Source organism: Arachis hypogaea, chromosome 17 (assembly GCF_003086295.3).
Source record: "Arachis hypogaea cultivar Tifrunner chromosome 17, arahy.Tifrunner.gnm2.J5K5, whole genome shotgun sequence".
NCBI classification, from domain to species: domain Eukaryota; kingdom Viridiplantae; phylum Streptophyta; class Magnoliopsida; order Fabales; family Fabaceae; genus Arachis; species Arachis hypogaea.
In genome coordinates this window covers 63,231,849-63,254,382 of record NC_092052.1, presented here as the reverse complement: position 1 = coordinate 63,254,382, position 22,534 = coordinate 63,231,849, and the positions used below count along the sequence as shown (strand labels likewise).

Below are 22,534 nucleotides of genomic sequence, written 5' to 3'. Positions count from 1 at the left end.
CTCAATTCCTGCGTGGGGGCTTCATCGGGAGGTGATGGTGGAAGATAAGGTTCATTGTTTGAGAGAAAAGTTTCATAATTGGAAGTTGGTTCATCTTGGTAAGGGTATGGAGGTGGTGTATATTGAGGTGGTTCTTGAGAGTAATTGTGTTGGAATGGTGGTGGTTCCATGTGTGGTTCATATGGTTCATAAGGTGGTTAGTATGGTGGATAAGAATTAGGATCATAATGAGGTGTTTGGTGGTATGGGGCTTGTGAGTATGGTGGTTTAAAGTCATGTAGAGGGGGTGGTTCATAGGTATGTGGTGGTGGTTGTTGACAATCACAATAAGGGTCACCACATCCATTAGATTGGTATGCATTAGGATTGGAATTATACCCATAAGAAATCGGAGGGGGTTGTTGCCAATAAGGTTTATAAATCCCTTGAGGCTCCTCCTATCTTTGATTCCCAAATCCGTGATGCACATCCCCATCGAAGCTTCTATTCCCTACAACATAATTTGAACTAAACTCATAGCCAAAGGGGTGAGAATTCATGATAGCAAATAAAAAAAACTAACAAAAATGAGAACAAAGTCCTAATCCTAACAAAAACTAACAAACAAACAACAAGACAAACATATTCACATATTCACAATAGCCAATAATGTAACACCATTGCAACTCCCTGGCAACGGCGCCATTAATTTGATAAGCGAAAATCCTTGTCAGTCTAGATTTTCTTCCTAAAGAAAGGAATTACTTCGTTGTAAGCATGGCTCCAAACCAACAAACAACTCTCACATCAAATTAAAATATGGTTTTGTCACATGTACAAACCCCAATAAAAATTAACCGAAGTATTTAGACTCTGGGTCGTCTCACAAGGAATTGCAATGAAGTGGTCAATTATTGACTATGACGATGCAAGGGGGGTTTGATTTTGTATTTTTGCAAGAAAATAAATGACAAGAAAAGTAGAGAGAGCAAGTAACTAAAGAGAGCAATTAATAAAGAGAGACATTCATGACAAGGTTTGAGATCATAGGTTTTCTATCCTAGTCATTAATCAAAACAATAATTAACAAGAATTTATCTTATTTCGTCATCTCCAACATTGGAAGAAGGTATAAGTTATCTTCCATGAGAGAAAGTCAAACAAGACTAGTTAATCTCAATCCAAATGTCCTAATCAACTCACTAATTGAATTAGCAAAAGATTAGAGTCAATGAAAATAATATTAACTAACAACTCTAGATCACCAACATGAGTTGGGTTTTCATGACTCAAGATTGTCTAATTACTCTTTCCAAGCCAAGAATGCTCAAAATCTACTCTAAAGACCAACCAAGCATTTTGTCAAACACTTGAAAGGCATAAAAGGAAGCATGGTAAAAGTGCAACAAAATAGTAAATCTAACAGCTACCAATTGCAAGAAAAGTAAATCAACAATCCAAATCATCATCAAAAGGGCATCAAACATTCAATTTCATTAAAGGTAAACAAAATCCAACATGAGCATTCATAAACATAAAAGAGACATAAAAGTAAAATTGACAAGAGAACTAAGAAGAATAGAGTAGTATAACAAGAAATTGTAAAGGAAAATAAGATGAGAATATGGAATTAAGTCTAGATCTAAGATGGATTAACCTAACCTAATTCTAGAGAGAAGAGGGAGCTTCTCTCTCTAGAAACTAACCTACATGATGCTAATGCTACAAACAATTGCTCCCCCTTGCCCAAGCTTGAATTCTGCATGAAATAGCATCAGAAATGAGTTGGGTTGGGCCCAAAGTGCTTCAGAAATTGCCCGAAGTGATTTCCTCTTTAGTGGGCCACGAGCAGCGTCGGCGCGCACGCGTACATGGCGCATGCGCACCCCTATACGCGAAGCAACATATGGAAAATATTATATTATTTCGAAGCCCCGAATGTTAGCTTTCCAACACAACTAAAACCGCTTCATTTGGACCTTTGTAGCTCAAGTTATGATCGATTGAGTGCAAAAAGGTCAGGCTTGGCAGCTTTACAGTTCCTTCATTTCTTCATGAGTTCTCCCACCTTGCATGCTTTTCTCCTCACTTCTTCCATCCAATACTTGCCTTATGGACCTGAAATCACTCAACAAACATATCAAGGCATCGAATGGAATTAAAGTGAATTAAAATCACAAATTTTAGGGCCTAAAAAGCATGTTTTTACATTTAAGCACAAATCAAGGGAGAATTGCAAAACCATGCTATTTCATTGGATAAATGTGAGAAAAGGTGATAAAATCTCCCAAATTAAACACAAGATAAACCACAAAATTAGGGTTTATCAGTAGTATCCGACCTCTTCTTTCCTAGAAAAGGTTTTCTTTTATTGTTTGTGATCTTGTCCTTTTTTTACTGTGTAACTGTTTTCCTGGCTTCTTTTCAGAGATGGTGTCATCTTCGAACTCGATGAAAATGTTTCGCAAAGCAAAGAAGGAAGTGGCTGCCCAGAACTTGTTAAAGAAGACTTCCGGGGAGAGTTCTTTGGAACAGTTGCCTCCGAAGAAACTGGCAATTGATTCTCAGGGTCCGAGGAAGATTATCCCGACCCCACGAGTTCAGACGGCTTCTTCTGACCCGCCTCAGACGACCTCTGGCCCTGCCTCCACCCCTACTTCTGCTGGTCCCCCACCCAAGAAGCAAAAGATTGATGGGACTTATGATTTAAATGACAAAGAGTTTGATAGTGTGGCCTTTGCCACAGAGTTGATTGCTCCTCACGGAAAAGTTCCTCTGGAAGACGTGTCGATCCTCCACCATCTTAACTTTATATCTTATTTTGCTCGAGGACGAGCAACACTTTTAAGTTTGGTGTGAAAAAGCTCAGTTTTTTTGTTTTTCATAACCATTAATGGCACCTCAGGCCGGAGAAACCTCTAGGAAGAGGAAAGGGAAGGCAGTTGCTTCCAACTCTGAGTCATGGGAGATGGAGAAATTCATCTCAAAAACCCATCACTAGAAAAAGAATGGAGCAAACAAGAGAGCCCACTCATGGACCTCACCAAGAGCACTCCATTATCCTCCATAAAATCAGAGAGGACCAAAAGGCCATGAAAGAGGAGCAACAAAGGCAAGGAAGAGATATTGAGGAGTTAAAGCACTCCATAGGATCTTCAAGAAGAAGAACTAGCTTCCATCACTAAGGTGGACCCGTTCTTTAATTTCCTTGTTCTTATTTTTCTGCTTTTCTAATTCTATGCTTTTTGTTTTGTCTATATTTGTGTCTTTATTACATGATTATTAGTGTCTAGTGTCTATGTCTTAAAGCTATGAATGTCCTATGAATCCTTCACCTTTCTTAAATTAAAAATGTTTTTATTTGCAAAAGAACAAGAAGTACATGAATTTCGAATTTTATCTTGAAATTAGTTTAATTATTTTGATGTGGTGGCAGTACCTTTTGTTTTCTGAATGAATGCTTGAACAGTGCATATTTTTGAATTTGTTGTTTATGAATGTTAAAATTGTTGGCTCTTGAAAGAATAATGAAAAAAGAGAAATGTTATTGATAATCTGAAAAATCATAAAATTGATTCTTGAAGCAAGAAAAAGCAGTGAAAAATTCAAAGCTTGCGAAAAATATCATGGCGAAAAAAATAAAGAAAAAAAGAGAAGAAAAAGAAAGAAAAAGAAAAAGCAAGTAGAAAAAGCCAATAACCCTTTAAACCAAAAGGCAAGGGTAAAGAGGATCCAAGGCTTTGAGCATTAATGGATAGGAGGGCCCGAAGGAATAAAATCCTGGCCTAAGCGGCTAAATCCAGCTGTCCCTAACCATGTGCTTGTGGTGTGAAGGTGTCAAGTGAAAAGCTTGAGACTAAGTGGTTAAAGTCGTGGTCCAAAGCAAAAAGAGTGTGCTTAAGAGCTCTGAGCACCTCTAACTGGGGACTCTAGCAAAGCTGAGTCACAATCTGAAAAGGTTCACCCAGTTATGTGTCTGTGGCATTTATGTATCCGGTGGTAATACTAGAAAACAAAATGCATAGGGTCACAGCCAAGACTCATAAAGTAGCTGTGTTCAAGAATCAGCATACTGAACTAAGAGAATCAATAACACTATCTGAATTCTAAGTTCCTATGGATGCCAATCATTCTGAACTTCAAAGGATAAAGTGAGATGCCAAAACTGCTCAGAAGCAAAAAGGCTACTAGCCCCGTGGTGCGCAGAAATCGTGACGGTTCCATTCCTTGGTAACGGTGCTAAAAACTCAATACGCACGTTCATAATCTTAGTTCTTTGTCACAACTTCGCACAACTAACCAGCAAGTGCACTGGGTCATCCAAGTAATAAACCTTACGTGAGTAAGGATCGATCCCACGGAGATTGTCGGCTTGAAGCAAGCTATGGTCACCTTGTAAATCTCAGTCAGGCGGATTTAATTGATTATAGAGATTTAATAATTAAAAGATAAATAAAATATAAAATAAAGATAGTGATACTTATGTAATTCATTGGTGAGAATTTCAGATAAGCATATAGAGATGCATTCGTTCCTCCTGAACCTCTGCTTTCCTATTGTCTTCATCCTATCATTCATACTCCTTTCTATGACAAGCTGTATGTTAGGCATCACCGTTGTCAATGGCTACATCCTGTCCTCTCAGTGAAAATAGTCCAATGCACTGTCACTGCATGGCTAATCATCTGTCGGTTCTCGATCATACTGGAATAGGATCCATTGATCCTTTTGCGTCTGTCATTACGCCCAGCACTTGCGAGTTTGAAGCTCGTCGCAGCAATCCCTTCCCACATCCTACTCGGAATACCACAGACAAGGTTTAGACTTTCCGGATCTCAAGAATGGCCGTCCATGGATTCTAACTTATACCACGAAGATTCTGATTAAGGAATCCCAGAGATACTCATTCAATCTAAGGTAGAACGGAAGTGGTTGTCAGGCACGCGTTCATAGATTGGGAATGATGATGACTGTCACGATCATCACATTCAGATTGAGGTGCAAATGAATATCTTAGAATCGGAATAAGCTTGAATTGAATAGAAAAATGATAGTACTTTGTATTAATTCATGAGGAACAGCAGAGCTCCACACCTTAATCTATGGTGTGTAGAAACTCTACCGTTGAAAATACATAAGTGATGAAGGTTCAGGCATTGCCGAATGGCCAGCCCCCAAACGTGATCTAAAGATGAAACTAAAAATGTAAATACAATAGTAAAAAGTCCTATTTATGCTAAACTAGTTACTAGGGTTTACAGAAATGAGTAAATGATGCAGAAATCCACTTTCGGGGCCCACTTGGTGTGTGCTTGGGCTAAGCTTTGAGCTTTACACGTGTAGAGGCTTCTCTTGGAGTTGAACGCCAGTTTGTAACCTGTTTCTGGAGTTTAACTCCACTTTGCAACCTGTTTCTGGCGTTTAACTCCAGAATGCAGCATGGAACTGGCGTTGAACGCCAGTTTACGTCGTCTAAACTCAGGCAAAGTATGAACTATTATATATTGCTGGAAAGCCCTGGATGTCTGCTTTCCAACGCAATTAAGAGCGCGCCATTTGGAGTTTGGTAGCTACAAAAAATCCACTTTGAGTGCAGGGAGGTCAGAATCCAACAGCATCTACAGTCCTTCTTCAACCTCTGAATCTGATTTTTGCTCAAGTCCCTCAATTTCAGCCAGAAAATACCTGAAATCACAGAAAAATACACAAACTCATAGTAAAGTCCAGATATGTGATTTTTATTTAAAAACTAATAAAAATATACTAAAAACTAACTAAATTATACTGAAAACTATGTAAAAACAATGCCAAAAAGCGTATAAATTATCCGCTCATCACAACACCAAACTTAAATTGTTGCTTGTCCCCAAGCAACTGAAAATAAAATAGGATAAAAAGAAGATAATATACTATAGATTCCAAAATATCAATGAAACTTAGCTCCAATAAGATGAGCGGGACTTGTCGCTTTTTGCCTCTTGAATAGTTTTGGCATCTCACTCTATCCATTGAAGTTCAGAATGATTGGCATCTATAGGAACTCAGAGTTCAGATAATGTTATTGATTCTCCTAGTTCAGTATGTTGATTCTTGAACACAGCTACTTTATGAGTCTTGGCCGTGGCCCTAAGCACTTTGTTTTCTAGTATTACCACCGGATACATAAATGCCACAGACACATAACTGGGTGAACCCTTTCAGATTGTGACTCAGCTTTGCTAAAGTCCCCAATTAGAGGTGTCTAGGGTTCTTAAGCACACTCTTTTTTTTTTCTTTGGACCTTGACTTTAACCGCTCAGTCTCAAGTTTTCACTTGACACCTTCACGCCACAAGCACATGGTTAGAGACAGCTTGGTTTAGCTGCTTAGGCCAGGATTTTATTCCTTTAGGCCCTCCTATCCACTGATGCTCAAAGCCTTGGATCCTTTTTATTTACCCTTGCCTTTTGGTTTTAAGGGCTATTGGCTTTTTGCTCTTGCCTTTTGGTTTAAAAAGCTTTTGGCTTTTTCTGCTTGCTTTTTCTTTTTCTTTCTTTTTCTTCACTATTTTTTTTTCTGCAAGCTTTTGTATTCCCTGCTTTTTCTTTCTTCAAGAATCATTTTTATGATTTTTCAGATTATCAAATAACATTTCTCCTTTTTCCTTATTCTTCAAGAGCCAACATATTTAACATTCATAAACATCAAATTCAAAAGACACATGCACTGTTCAAGCATTCATTCAGAAAATAAAAAGTATTGTCACCACATCAAAATAATTAAACTAGTTTCAAGGATGAATTCGAAACCCTGTACTTCTTGTTCTTTTGTAATTAAAACATTTTTCATTTTGAGAGAGGTGATGGAGTCATAGGACATTCATAGCTTTAAGACATAGACACTCAAACACTAATGATCATCTAGTAAAGACACAAACATAATTAAACATGAAGCATGGAAACCGAAAACAGAAAATAAGTAGACAAGGAGATTAAAGAATGAGTCCACCTTAGTGAGGGTGGCGTCTTCCTCTTCTTGAAGGACCAATGGTGCTTTTGAGCTCCTCTATGTCTCTTCCTTGTCTTTGTTGCTCCTCCCTCATAGCTCTTTGATCTTCTCTAATTTCATGGAGGATGATGGAATGCTCTTGGTGCTCTACCCTTAGTTGTCCCATATTGGAACTTAATTCTCCTAGGGAGGTGTTGATTTTCTCCGAATAGTTTTGTGGAGGAAAGTGCATCCCCTGAGGCATCTCAGGGACTTCATGGTGAGGAATTTCCTCATACTCTTGTTGAGGTCCATGATCTCTTGTTTGCTCCATCCTTTTCTTAGTGATGGGCTTGTCCTCTTTAATCAGGATGTCTCCCTCTATGTCAATTTCAGCCGAATTGCAGAGGTGGCATATGAGGTGAGGAAAGGCTAACCTTGCCCAAGTGGGGGACTTGTCAGCCACCTTGTAAAGTTCTTGAGGTATAATCTCATGAACTTCCACCTCCTCTCCAATCATGATACTATGGATCATGATGACCCGGTCTATAGTAACTTCAGACCGGTTACTAGTAGGAATGATTGAGCGTTGAATGAACTCTAGCATCCCCTAGCCACTGGTTTGAGGTCATGCCTTCTTAATTGAACCGGCTTGCCTCTTGAGTCAATTTTCCATTGAGCTCCTTCCTTACATATGTCTATGAGGACTTGGTCCAACCTTTGATCAAAGTTGACCCTTCTTGTGTAGGGGCGTGGTGCACGAATTGTGAATCACACTTTTCACAACTCGTACCACTAACTAGCAAGTGCACTGGGTCGTCCAAGTAATACTTTACGTGAGTAAGGGTCGATCCCACGAAGATTGTTGGTTTGAAGCAATCTATGGTTATCTTATAAATCTTAGTCAGGAAATCAATTATAATTATCAGTATGAATTGCGAAGAATAAAAGAGCATGAATTAAATACTTGTTCTGCAGTAATGGAGAATATGTTGGAGTTTTGGAGATGCTTTGTCTTCTGTATCTCTGCTTTCTCCCTGTCTTCTTCTTCATGCACGCAAGGTTCCTCCTATGGCAAGCTGTGTGTTGGTGGATCACCGTTGTCAATGGCTACCATCCGTTCTTTCAGTGAAAAAGGTCCAGGTGCGCTGTCACCGCATGGCTAATCATCTGTCGGTTCCCACTCATGCTGGAATAGGATCCATTGATCCTTTTGCGTCTGTCACTACGCCCAGCCCTTGTGAGTTTGAAGCTCATCACAGTCATTCAATCCCTGAATCCTACTTGGAATACCACAGACAAGGTTTAGAGTTTCCGGATTCTCAAGAATGCTACCAATGGATTCTAGCTTATACCACGAAGATTCTGATTAAGAAATCCAAGAGATATTCATTCAATCGAAGGTAGAATGGAGGTGGTTGTCAGGCACGCGTTCATAGGTTGAGGATGATGATAAGTGTCACGGATTATCACATCCATCATATTGAAGTGCGAATAAACATCTTAGATAGAAACAAGCGTGTTTGAATAGAAAACAGAAATAGTTGCATTAATTCATCGAAACACAGCAGAGCTCCTCACCCCCAACAATGGAGTTCAGAGACTCATGCCATCAAAGAGTACAAAGTTCAGATCTAAAAATGTCATGAGGTGCGAAATAGACCTCTAAAAGTTGTTTAAATACTAAACTAGTAACCTAGGTTTACAGAAAATGACTAAACTATGATAGATGGTGCAGAAATCCACTTCTGGGGCCCACTTGGTGTGTGCTGGGGCTGAGACTTAAGCTTCTCACGTGCCTAGGCTGTTTCTGGAGTTGAACGCCAGGTTGTAACCTGTTTCTGGCGTTCAACTCCCATTTGTAACCTATTTCTGGCGTTTGACGCCAGAATGCAACATGGAACTGGCATTGAACACCAGTTTACGTCGTCTATCCTTGAGAAAAGTCTGAACTATTATATATTGCTGGAAATCCCTGGATGTCTACTTTCCAACGCAATTGAGAGCGCGCCATTTGGAGTTTTGTAGTTCTAGAAAATCCATTTCGAGTGCAGGGAGGTCAGAATCCAACAGCATCAGCAGTCCTTTTTCAGCCTGAATCAGATTTTTGCTCAGCTCCCTCAATTTCAGCCAGAAAATACCTAAAATTATAGAAAAACACACAAGCACATAGTAAAGTCCAGAATTGTGATTTTTATTTAAAAACTAATAGAAATATAATAAAAACTAACTAAATTACATTGAAAACATACTAAAAACATTGCCAAAAAGCGTATAAATTATCCGCTCATTAGGGCGTGCGTTCTCTTCCATCATTGGCAAGTTGAACGCTAGCCTTATATTTTCCGGACTGAAATCTAAGTATTTCTCCTGAACCATGGTAAGCCAATGCTTTGGATTCGGGTTCACACTTTGATCATGGTTCCTAGTGATCCATGCGTTTGCATAGAACTCTTGAACCATTAGGATCCCGACTTGTTAGATGGGGTTGGTGAGAGCTTCCCAACCTCTTCTTTGGATCTCAAGTCGGATCTCCGGATACTCATTCTTTTTGAGCTTGAAAGGAACCTCAGGGATCACTTTCTTCTTGGCGACAACTTCATAGAAGTGGTCTTGATGGACCTTTGAGATGAATCTTTCCATCTCCCATGACTTAGAGGTGGAAGCAATTGCCTTCCCTTTCCTCTTTTTAGAGGTTTCTCTGGCCTTAGGTGCCATAAATGATTATGGAAAAACAAAAAGCTATGCTTTTACCACACCAAACTTAAAATGTTTGCTCGTCCCTAAGCAAAAGAAGAAAAAAGTAGTAGAAAAAGAAGAAAATGGAGGAGATGGGGGGAGAAGATGTATTCGGCCAAGGAGAAGAAGAGAGGGTTGTGTTCTGTGAAAATGAAGAAGGAGTGAGGGGTTTATATAGGAGTGAGGGGGGTGTAGGGTTTGTAACAAACCTAGTTTTTGAAAATCAAATAATTAGTTATTTCTGATTTATTATCTTTGTTGATAACTTTATTTTAAGAAAATTATTTTACTAAAGGTAATTAAATGGAATTTCATCATAATTGGAGTTTAAATTAATTAGAATTTTTATATAATCTTTATTAGATATTTGGTATAATTGAAATTATAATTTTGATAATTGAAAAAAAATAGAAGAATTGTATAATTTAATTTAAATAAATTCTATTTTAAATGAATTATGTTATTAATTTGAACTCCTAGAAATTATTTTATTAGAAATGATTAGATTGATATTTATAAATACTTTAAGTTTAAGTCAATTAATATTTGTGTACAAATTTTATTATAATTAGTTATTTTATAAATTGAAATTAAAGTTTCGGAGATAGAAAAATAATAGAGATTTGTATGATTTAATCTAAAAAATTGATATTTGAATTTAAATTGTACTTTACAAAATATAATTAACTTGTTCATTTTATAATGTAAATTAGAAATAATTGATTGAACTTAGCAATATGTTGATAAATAATGTTCCTAAATATTTTTAATAAAGTATATTTGGTTTTAAAATTACTCTACCCTTCAATTTTATCAAAATATCTATTCATATCTATCCATATTCTTTTATAAAATCCTAATTTCTAATCCTAAATCCCAAAACCCCCAAATTCATTCAGAAACCCTAAATTTCCCAATTCCTAACCCTAACAGATGCAGCCTCACCATCCTCCTTCAACGGAACAAACACACACGAACTCACCCTCTCTCCCTTAGTTTTGCCGCGACACACACACACACTCAGAACACCACACCAGCTAAGCCCATGCTCCTTCCGTCACACACCCACACACTGTGAACGGAGTTGTATCTCGTCCAGCCTGCCTCGCCACCGCCGCCGTTATTATTGCCGACGAAGAGGGACGCCATCGACGCTGTTCACGGAGGAAGGAGGAACCGAGCGAAACCCAGGGGAGGAGAGAGCCTCTACTGCGTCGCCACTGCGCCATTGTCGCGCCTAGGCGTTGCTGTTGAAGCCACTCCTGTCGCTGCTTCTATTAGGGTTTGTTGCCGTTGATGAAGCTTCAGCCGCCGCTGAGGAAGGGAGCCCGAACGTCATCGCCGAACCATCGCGCCGCCGTAGCTGTCGCCGGGAAGGTTGTTGGAGCTTACCGAGGATACGGTTCTGATTTTGAAGCAATTCATCCATGTCACTGCTCATCTTTATCTTCTATTCTGCCGCTGGGTTCCGTGAGTTTCCGGAGCCTCTCCCGCCATCAGAGCTGTTGTTTGGTTGATGCCGCTACTGGAGCTCCGTTGAAGTTGGTCATTGTTGCTGAAGCCTCCCTAGTCGCCGCTGCCGTCCGAGCCGCCGCCAGTGGAAGTCGCTGCCGCCGCTGTTGTGTTTGCCGTGGGGAGAAACACGATGGTGGAGAAAGAACCTGTAACTGTCACTGAGCTCTGCCCCTGTTTTTGGAATCCGAGAAGAGCGCCACTGCCGCTGCTAGAGTTAATGTTGCTCTGGCTTTACTCTGAATTGTTACTGCTGCTGCTTGGCTGAAGCTAAGACCTTTCACCATCACTGGAGCTGCCCAGAATAATCATGGTAGCTGCTAAGAGAGCAGAACGGATGTTAGAACTGCCAACGGAGTTGCTGGGTTTAGTGATTTCCGTGAGTTTCGACTTTGAGGTAGGGGATTTAACGTTTTTAATTTAGAATGCCTAGAAAGTTGTTGGATAAGTGCAAATCGTTAACAATGGTTAAGAATTTCTTAATTAACATGAATGACTTGAAATGCATTTGAAATTAGTTTGTCGTTGTGAAAATTCTGAGCTGTGATTGAACTTAGATGCTGTTGTGAATAATGATTAATTTAGTGTAACTTATTAAACTGAAACATGCCGAGTTAATTGTTGAACAACTATTGAATGGATAATTGATGAATTTAGTTTGGATTGCTGCTGTGAATGTAATTGGTTTTGTTGTTATGAGAGACTAATTGATAGAAATAAGCTTGGTTTGAGGTTGTGAAATTTGGATTATTGAATTCAGGTTATGGCTGTGAATGTCTTTGGGCTTTGTTGTGAGTGTTTGAAGTTGTAATTGATATTGTTTTCTCTGATTTTGATGGAATTGTTGAAAAGTTTTGGTTCTATGTGATTATACTGAATTAGTTTAGTTGTGTGGCTGTATTCTGGTTATTGAGAGTAAGTGCTTCTTGTTATTTTTGGTTATCTGATGTATCGGAATGGCTGTGAAATTAACTTGTGACTGATTGGAATTGGCTTTGATGATTGTTAAAGTTGAGTCATGATTAATTAGAATTAAGATTGAGAACTGTTAAAAGATTGAAGTTTGATAACCAAATCATTCTCTTCAAGTCTGACTTTTAAAATAAAATAGTAACTTTGCTAAAGAGTAAATGGCATTAATTAAAATTATGAAAGGCTGATTTTTCGGGATTACTAGTTGATTGTGTTTAATTTTAAAAGGATTTTATGATAAGTGAAAAGTAAGTATGAAATGGTGAGATTAGATTGATGGATTAGCAGAAATTATGGAGTATGATTGATTTGCTAATTATTATGAAATACGAATATCTGATTGATTGAGAATTGTCTGTTTGAAAATTATTGAAAAAAGGGCTGGTGATTTGTTGAGAAAGAGGGAACCCGTAAGGGTGGCTAAGTCTGAGTTTTAGGGGAGGTGCTGCCGGAATTTTGTAAAATTTGAGGTTTTACTTGAAAAAGTTATTTTAGAAGGTTTGGATTTGGAAAGTTATGTTATTGAAGTATTATCTATTGATTAAAGTATTATGTATGGGCTGAATTTATTATGAAAACAATTTTATTTAGTTAAAAAAAGAATTATAATATTTTGAATTTGAATTACCAAGGAAGGGTTTATGTTTCGAACTTGAATTATTTAAGAAAGAAATTATGTTTTGAATTTGATTCAATATAGAAAGAGTTATGTTTTGGGCTTGAAATAAAGGATTACCTTTTTAGAAATTTGGTGAAATAATAATATTTGAATTTGAATAGTAAGAGAGATGATTTTTGAATCTTTGTGAAGTTAGTAAACTTGAAAAAGAGTTTTTTTTTTACTTCTAATGAAAGGTTATGTTTTGAAAAGTGTTTAATGAATTTAAAAATAAATGATTTTCTTGAGTCTTTGATAGAGAACTAAAATGAAAGATAGTTTTAAAGTTGTCTTGACTCAAGATTTCCATAGCAGATATTTTGGACTGAATTAATGATTGAGATTTTTATGAACGAATGGTAAAGAGAAATGGCTTGAGGCAAGATATTACAAAAGTGAAAGACGTAAAGTTTGTATAGTATGATTGAACAGAGAAAGAAAAAGATATTGCATAAGAATGTGAATGTGATGACGAATAATGAGAATGATAATGAATGATAGTAATAAGAATGATTATGTGATGATCTGCTGCGTGAAGGCAGTCAGATAGATAGTGGTACGACCACAGAACGTTTTCCAGTGCTACATAGCTATTGAGAGCTATACCTGCAATTGATAACCTGGGATCACTTGCAGAGGATATTAATTCATACACGGCTAGAATGCCGCACCTGTAAGGCAAGGATTGCTTATAGAGAATATGATTTTATACACAGCTGGAATGCCATCACCTGTAAGGCAGAGTCTGCTTACAGAGGATATGACGCATACGTCGGTTAGTGAGAACTGTACCTATGCTGACTGGAAAACCATACCCGTTTCAGCTGCTTCGGGTTACGTCGGGAACGGGTAGAAACCGACAGATGAGCTCATTACCTGCACTAGGACTAGACATGCATCATCCTTGTGTGTGCATTTGCATTTGATTGGGTTTGCTCGTTGTACTTCCCCATGATTGTGCTGTTTGCCTTGCTGTGACTTGTTTGTGTGTTGAATTGAATCTTTGTTAGTGCTATTAGTTGGTGAATGTATGATGATGAGTAAGAATTGACGTTGTGATTGAAAATTAATTGTGTGGTTGAGAAATGCTTAATGTGACCAGTTTTATATTTTGGAATTTGTCTTGAGCTTAGAGATTTTCTTTGGAAGAGGTAAATAATTAGTTAAAGTAAAACCAAGAATAGTATTTTCATAAGAGTTTGATAAAAATATAGTTTCCTTGAGTATGTTAATTATTTGCATTCTATTTCATTACTTTTACGGCATTCCCATTCCCTACTGAGAACGTGTGGTTTGTTCTCACCCCAAAATTTTCCACCCTTTCAGTGACACAGGTTCGAAGACACAGTGTGAAGCTGGGGCGATTATAGAATTTATTTATGAGTTAAGTGTGAGTTAGTTTGCTTTCATAGAGTTCCCTCGCCCTTATTGCTTAAGATTTTTATTTTATACAGAGGGATAGGATTTGTATCTGAGTTTTATTTGAAATCTTTTGTATGATAGATATTATTATTAATAATTATGTGACTATTATCATCTGGTGATCTTGATATATATTTTTAATAAACAAAAACAAAATTTTTCTAGAATTTTCTATAAAACTGAATCGCGATATCGAACTAAAGGCTCAATAGTAAATAGTTAATAAAGGAAAACAGGTTAGTAATGGCTTACTTTTGGTACGATCATGACGTTCTGGAAGTTGGGTCGTTACAAATGGTATCAGAGCAATTCGTTCCTGTTAGAGCCTTGGGAATGGACTAACTATGCTTCACTGCGTACTCTGAGTGTCTGTCATGCTTTGTGACTTGTTCTGATAACAAGAGTTTGAGTTTTATATGCATGATTGTCTGATGATTAACGCTCCTAGTCTACCATTGCATGCCTCATGGTATTAGGTCTGGCCAACTTAATACTAATGATTTATGTATATGGGAACACTAATGGGTTATCATAGACGAAATAGAAGAATAGGTAATGTGATTCACGGGGTTTGGGAGCGTTAGAAGTTATAAAGTTAGCTTCGATTTGACGTATAATCTTTATTCGTGCCACATGAACTCGTGCCATTTTTTTCTTCATTGCTTTCATTGGAATTCTCTAGTTTGAATTTGCTTCTTAGAATGTGATTTGATTGTTTCCCAACCATACCTTATCATTTTTGTATACCTTTGCTTGCCTATGAATCTGACTCTTTGAATATTCATCCTTGACAATTCCTATGTTTCTATTCATATATTCTGTTTTCTTTAATTTAAGTTCGAATTTATTTTATTCTAGCAATTTTTGAGGGTGCGAAAATTTTTCTAAGGTAGGTAGAATGTAACAACCCTAGTTTTTGAAAATCAAATAATTAGTTATTTCTGATTTATTATCTTTGTTGATAACTTTATTTTAAGAAAATTATTTTACTAAAGGTAATTAAATGGAATTTCATCATAATTGGAGTTTAAATTAATTAGAATTTTTATATAATATTTATTAGATATTTGGTATAATTGAAATTATAATTTTGATAATTGAAAAAAATAGAAGAATTATATAATTTAATTTAAATAAATTCTATTTTAAATGAATTATGTTATTAATTTGAACTCCTAGAAATTATTTTATTAGAAATGATTAGATTGATATTCATAAATACTTTAAGTTTAAGTCAATTAATATTTGTGTACAATTTTTATTATAATTCGTTATTTTATAAATTGAAATTAAAGTTTCGGAGATAGAAAAATAATAGAGATTTGTATGATTTAATCTAGAAAATTGATATTTGAATTTAAATTGTACTTTACAAAATATAATTAACTTGTTCATTTTATAATGTAAATTAGAAATAATTGATTGAACTTAGCAATATGTTAATAAATAATGTTCCTAAATATTTTTAATAAAGTATATTTGGTTTTAAAATTACTCTACCCTTCAATTTTATCAAAATATCTATTCATATCTATCTATATTCTTTTATAAAATCCTAATTTCTAACCCTAAATCCCAAAACCCCCAAATTCATTCAGAAACCTTAATTTTCCCAATTCCTAACCCTAACAGATGCATCCTCACCCTCCTCCTTCAACGGAACAAACACACACGAACTCACCCTCTCTCCCATAGTTTTGCCGCGACACACACACTCAGAACACCACACCCGCTCAGCCCATGCTCCTTCCGTCACACACCCATGCACTTTGAACGGAGTTGCATCTCGTCCAGCCTACCTCGCCACCGCCGCCGTTATTATTGCTGACGAAGAGGGACGCCGTCGACGCTGTTCACGAAGGAAGGAGGAACTGAGCGAAACCCAGGGTAGGAGAGAGCCTCTACTGCGTCGCCATCGCGCCATTGTCGCGCCTAGGCGTTGCTGTTGAAGCCACTCCTGCCGCTGTTGCTATTAGGGTTTGTTGCTGTTGATGAAGCTTCAGCTGCCGCTGAGGAAGGGAGCTCGAACGTCGTCGCCGAACCACCGCGCCGCCGTAGCTATCGACGGGAAGGTTGTTGGAGCTTGCCGAGGGTACAGTTCTAATTTTGAAGTAATTCATCCATGTCACTTCTCATCTTTATCCTCTGTTCTGCCACTGGGTTTCGTGAGTTGCCGGAGCCTCTCCCGCCATCAGAGCTGTTGTTTGGTTGATGCTGCTGGAGCTCCGTTGAAGTTGGTCATTGTCGCTGAAGCCTCCCTAGTTGCCGCTGCCGTCCGAGCCGCCGCCAGTGGAAGTCGCTGCCGCAGCTGTTGTGTCTGCCGTAGGGAGAAACACGATGGTGGGGAAAGAACCTGTAACTGTCACTGAGCTCTGCCCCTGTTTTTGGAATCCGAGAAGAGCGACACTACCGCTGCTAGAGTTGATGTTGCTCTGACTTTACTCTGAATTGTTACTGCTGCTGCTTGGCTGAAGCTGAGACCTTTCACCATCACTGGAGCTGCCCAGAATCATCATGATAGCTAATAAGAGAGCAGAACGGATGTTAGAACTGCCAACGGAGCTGCTGGGTTTAGTGATTTCTGTGAGTTTCGACTTTGAGGTAGGGGATTTAATGTTTTTAATTTAGAATGCCTAGAAAGTTATTGGATAAGTGCAAATGGTTAACAATGGTTAAGAATTTCTTAATTAACATGAATCACTTGAAATGCATTTGAAATTAGTTAGCCGTTGTGAATATTCTGAGCTGTGATTAAACTTAGATGCGGTTGTGAATAATGATTAATTTAGTGTAACTTATTAAACTGAAATATGCCGAGTTAATTGTTGAACAGCTGTTGAATGGATAATTGATGAATTTAGTTTGGATTGCTGCTGTGAATGTAATTGGTTTTGTTGTTATGAGAGACTAATTGATAGAAATAAGCTTGGTTTGAGGTTGTGAAATTTGAATTATTGAATTCAGGTTATGGCTGTGAATGTCTTTAGGCTTTGTTGTGAGTGTTTGAAGTTGTAATTGATATTGTTTTCTCTGATTTTGATGGAATTGTTGAAAAGTTCTGGTTCTATGTGATTATACTGAGTTAGTTGAGTTGTGTGGCTGTATTCTGGTTATTGAGAGTAAGTGCTTCTTGTTACTTTTGGTTATCTGATGTATCGGAATGGCTGTAAAATTAACTTGTGACTGATTGGAATTGGCTTTGATGATTGTTAAAGTTGAGTCATGATTAATTAGAATTAAGGTTGAGAACTGTTAAAAGATTGAAGTTTGATTACCAAATCATTCTCTTCAAGTCTGACTTTTAAAATAAAATAGTAACTTTGCTAAAGAGTAAATGGCATTAATTAAAATTATGAAAGGATGATTTTTCGGGATTACTAGTTGATTGTGTTTAATTTTGAAAGGATTTTATGATAAGTGAAAAGTAAGTATGAAATGGTGAGATTGGATTGATGGATTAGCAGAAATTGTGGAGTATGATTGATTTGCTAATTATTCTGAAATATGAATATCTGATTGATTGAGAATTGTCTATTTGAAAATTATTGAAAAAAGGGCTGGTGATTTGTTGAGAAAGAGGGAACCCGTAAGGGTGGCTAAGTCCGAGTTTTAGGGGAGGTGCTGCCGGAATTTTGTAAAATTTGAGGTTTTACTTGAAAAAGTTATTTTAGAAGGTTTGGATTTGGAAAGTTATGTTATTTAAGTTTTATCTATTGATTAAAGTATTATGTATGGGCTGAATTTATTATGACAACAATTTTATTTAGTTAAGAAAAGAATTATAATATTTTGAATTTGAATTACCAAGGAAGGGTTTATGTTTCAAACTTGAATTATTTAAGAAAGAAATTATGTTTTGAATTTGATTCAATATAGAAAGAGTTATGTTTTGGGCTTGAAATAAAGGATTACCTTTTTAGAAATTTGGTGAAATAATAATATTTGAATTTGAATAGTAAGAGAGATGATTTTTGAATCTTTGTGAAGTTAGTAAACTTGAGAAAGAGTTTTATCTGATTACTTCTAATAAAAGGTTATGTTTTGAAAAGTGTTTAATGAATTTAAAAATAAATGATTTTCTTGAGTCTTTGATAGAGAACTAAAATGAAAGATAGTTTTAAAGTTGGCTTGACTCAAGATTGACATAGCAGAGATTATGAACTGAATTGATAATTGAGATTTTTATGAACGAATGGTAAAGAGAAATGGCTTGAGCCAAGATATTACAAAAGTGAAAGATGTAAAGTTTGTATAGTATGATTGAACAGAGAAAGAAAAAGATATTGCATAAGAATGTGAATGTGATGATGAATAATGAGAATGATAATGAATGATGGTAATAAGAATGATTATGTGATGATCTGCTGTGTGAAGGCAGTCAGATAGATAGTGGTACGACCATATAACGTTTTCCAGTGCTACACAGCTATTGAGAGCTATACCTGCAACTGATAACCTGGGATCACTTGCAGAGGATATTAATTCATACATGGCTAGGATGCCGCACCTGTAAGGCAAGGATTGCTTACAGAGAATATGATTTCATACAGGCTGGAATGCCGTCACCTATAAGGAAGAGTCTCCTTACAGAGGATATGACGCATATGTTGGTTAGTGAGAACTGTACCTATGCTGACTAGAAAAACATACCCATTTCAGCTGCTTCGGGTTACGTCGGGAGCGGGTAGAAACCGACAGATGAGCTCATTACCTGCACTAGGACTAGACATGCATCATCCTTTTGTGTGCATTTGCATTTGATTGGGTTTGCTCGTTGTACTTCCCCGTGATTGTGCTGTTTGCCTTGCTGTGACTTGTTTGTGTTTGAATTGAATCTTTGTTAGTGCTATTAGTTGGTGAATGTATGATGATGAGTAAGAATTGATGTTGTGATTGAAAATTAATTGTGTGGTTGAGAAATGCTTAATGTGACCAGTTTTATATTTTGGAATTTGTCTTGAGCTTAGAGATTTTCTTTGGAAGAGGTAAATAAGTAGTTAAAGTAAAACCAAAAATAGTATTTTCATAAGAGCTTGATAAAAATATAGTTTCCTTGAGTATGTTAATTATTTGCATTATATTTTATTACTTTTACGGAATTCCCATTCCCTACTGAGAATGTGTGGTTTGTTCTCACCCCAAAATTTTCCACCCTTTCAGTGACACAGGTTCGAAGACACAGTGTGAAGCTGGGGCGATTATAGAATTTATTTATGAGTTAAGTGTGAGTTAATTTGCTTTCATAGAGTTCCCTCGCCCTTATTGCTTAAGATTTTTATTTTATACAGAGGGATAGGATTTGTATCTGAGTTTTATTTGAAATCTTTTGTATGACAGATATTATTATTAATAATTATGTGACTATTATCATCTGGTGATCTTGATATATATTTTTAATAAACAAAAACAAAATTTTTCTAGAATTTTCTATAAAACTGAATCGCGATATCGAACTAAAGGCTCAATAGTAAATAGTTAATAAAGGAAAACAGGTTAGTAACGGCTTACTTTCGGTATGATCATGATGTTCTGGAAGTTGGGTCGTTACAGGGTTCGGCCATTAGGGTTGGGTTTGGGAGGGAAATTAGTTTGAATTTTGAAGGTAGGTGGGGTTTATGGGGAAGAGATGATGGATGTGAGTGGTGAAGAGGTGATGGGAAAGAGTGATTGAGGTGATTGGTGAAGGGTATTTGGGGAAGAGAGTTATGAAAAGGTGTGAAGAGGAGAGAAGAAAATGTGGGGATCCTGTGGGGTCCACAGATCAAGTGGGGTTAAGGACTTAACATCCCTGCTCCAATTAGGCGTGTAAAATGCCCTTGCTGTGCAATCCTGGCGTTTAACGCCAGACTGCTGCCTGTTTCTGGCGTTAAACGCCCAAATGTAGCTTGTTTCTGGCGTTTAAAGCCAGGCAGATGCTTGTTTCTGGCGTTAAATGCCAGCTTGGTGCTTGTTTCTGGCGTTAAATGCCAGACAGATGCTTGTTTCTGGCGTTTAAACGCCAGACTGCTCTCCTCCAGGGTGTGCTATTTTCAATGCTATTTTTCATTCTGTTTTTTATTTTTCAGTAGTTTTTGTGACTTCACATGATCATCAACCTAATAAAACACGAAATAACAAAAAGAAAATAAAATAGATATGATTAAATAACGTTGGGTTGCCTCCCAACAAGCGCTTCTTTAATGTCAATAGCTTGACAGTGAGCTCTCATGGAGCCTCACAAATAACCAGAGCAAGGTTGGAACCTCCCAACACCAAACTTAAAGTTTGGATTTGGGGGTTCAACACTAAACTTAGAGTTTGGTTGTGGCCTCCCAACACCAAACTTAGAGTTTGACTGTGGGGGCTTTGGTTGACTCTGCAGTGAGAGAAGCTTTTCATGCTTCCTCTCCATGGTCACAGAAGGAGATCCTTGAGTTTTAAACACAAGGTTGTCCTCATTCAGTTGGAGGACCAACTCTCCTCTGTCCACATCAATCACAGCTGTTGCTGTGGCTAGGAAGGGTCTTCCAAGGATGATGGATTCATTCTCATCCTTCCAGTGTCTAGGATTATAAAATCAGCAGGTATTTAAAGGCCTTCAACCTTCACTAACACGTCCTCTACTTGTCCATAAGCCTATTTTCTTGAGTTGTCTGCCATCTCTAATAAGATTCTAGCAGCTTGCACCTCAAAAATCCCTAGTTTCTCCATTACAGAGAGTGGTATTAAGTTTATTCCTGACCCCAGGTCACACAGAGCCTTCTCAAAGGTCATGGTGCCTATTTTGTAGGGAATTAGGAATTTACCAGGATTCAATTTCTTTTGAGGTAATTTCTTCCTATCCAATGTATTCAGTTCATTGGTAAGCAAGGGAGGTTCATCTTCCCAAGTCTTATTACCAAATAATTTGGCATTCAGCTTCATGATTGCACCAAGGTATTTAGCAACTTGTTCTTCAGTAATGTCTTCATCCTCTTCAGAGGAAGAATACTCATCAGAGCTCATGAAGGGCAGAAGGAGGTTCAATGGAATCTTTATGGTCTCTAGATGAGCCTTAGATTCCTTTGGTTCCTCAAAGGGATACTCCTTATTGGTCACTGAACGTCCCAGGAGGTCTTCCTCACTAGGATTCACGTTCTCCTCCTCCTCTTTGGGTTCGGCCACATCATGTAAGGCTATGGCCTTGCACTCTCTTTTTGGATTGTCTTCTGTATTGCTTGGGAGAGTACTTTGAGGGATTTTAGTGACTCTTTTACTCAGCTAGCCCACTTGTGCCTCCAAATTCCTAATGGAGGACCTTGTTTCATTCATGAAACTCACAGTGGCCTTAGATAGATCAGAGACTATATTTGCTAAGCTAGATGGATTCTGCTCAGAATTCTCTATCTGTTGCTGAGTGGATGATGGAAAAGGTTTGCTATTGCTAAACTTGTTTCTTCCACCATTAGTAAAGCCTTGTTGAGGCTTTTGTTGATCCTTCCATGAGAAATTTGGATGATTTCTCTATGAGGGATTATAGGTGTTTCCATATGGTTCCCCCATGTAATTCACCTCTACTATTGCAAGTTTCTCAGGATCATAAGCTTCTTCTTCTGAAGATGCCTCTTGAATACTGTTGGATGCAGCTTGCAATCCATTCAGACTCTGTGAAATCATATTGACTTGCTGAGTCAATATTTTGTTCTGAGCCAATATGACATTCAGAGTATCAATTTCAAGAACTCCCTTCCTCTGAGGCGTCCCATTACTCACAGGATTCCTTTCAGAAGTGTACATGAACTGGTTATTTGCAACTATGTCAATGAGTTCTTGAGCTTCTGCAGGTGTTTTCTTTAGGTGAATGGATCCACCTGCAGAATGGTCCAATGACATCTTTGATAATTCAGACAAACCATCATAGAATATATCCAGGATGGTCCATTCTGAAAGCATGTCAGAAGGACACTTTTTGGTCAGTTCCTTGTATCTCTCCCAAGCTTCATAGAGAGATTCACCTTTCTTTTATCTGAAGGTCTGAACATCCACTCTAAGCTTGCTAAGCTTTTGAGGAGGAAAGAACTTGGCTAAGAAATCCGTGACCAGCTTATCCCAAGAGTTCAGGCTATCTTTAGGTTGAGAATCCAACCATATTCTAGCTCTGTCTCTTACAGCAAATGGGAAAAGCATAAGCCTGTAGACCTCGGGATCAACCCCATTGGTCTTAACAGTATCACAGATCTGCAAGAATTCAGTTAAGAACTGAAAGGATCTTCTGATGGAAGTCCATGAAACTTGCAATTTTGTTGCATCAGAGAAACTAATTGAGAT

The 22,534-nt window shown here is 37.5% G+C and overlaps 1 non-coding gene across 1 annotated transcript; it reads left to right on the top strand.

The window, feature by feature from the left end:
- The first annotated feature begins 22,153 nt into the window (after window positions 1-22,153).
- Window positions 22,154-22,261, top strand: LOC112767756 (small nucleolar RNA R71). Its single transcript, XR_003185196.1, has one exon. It is a non-coding gene; the product is annotated as a small nucleolar RNA R71 (small nucleolar RNA).
- Window positions 22,262-22,534: the final 273 nt, after the last annotated feature.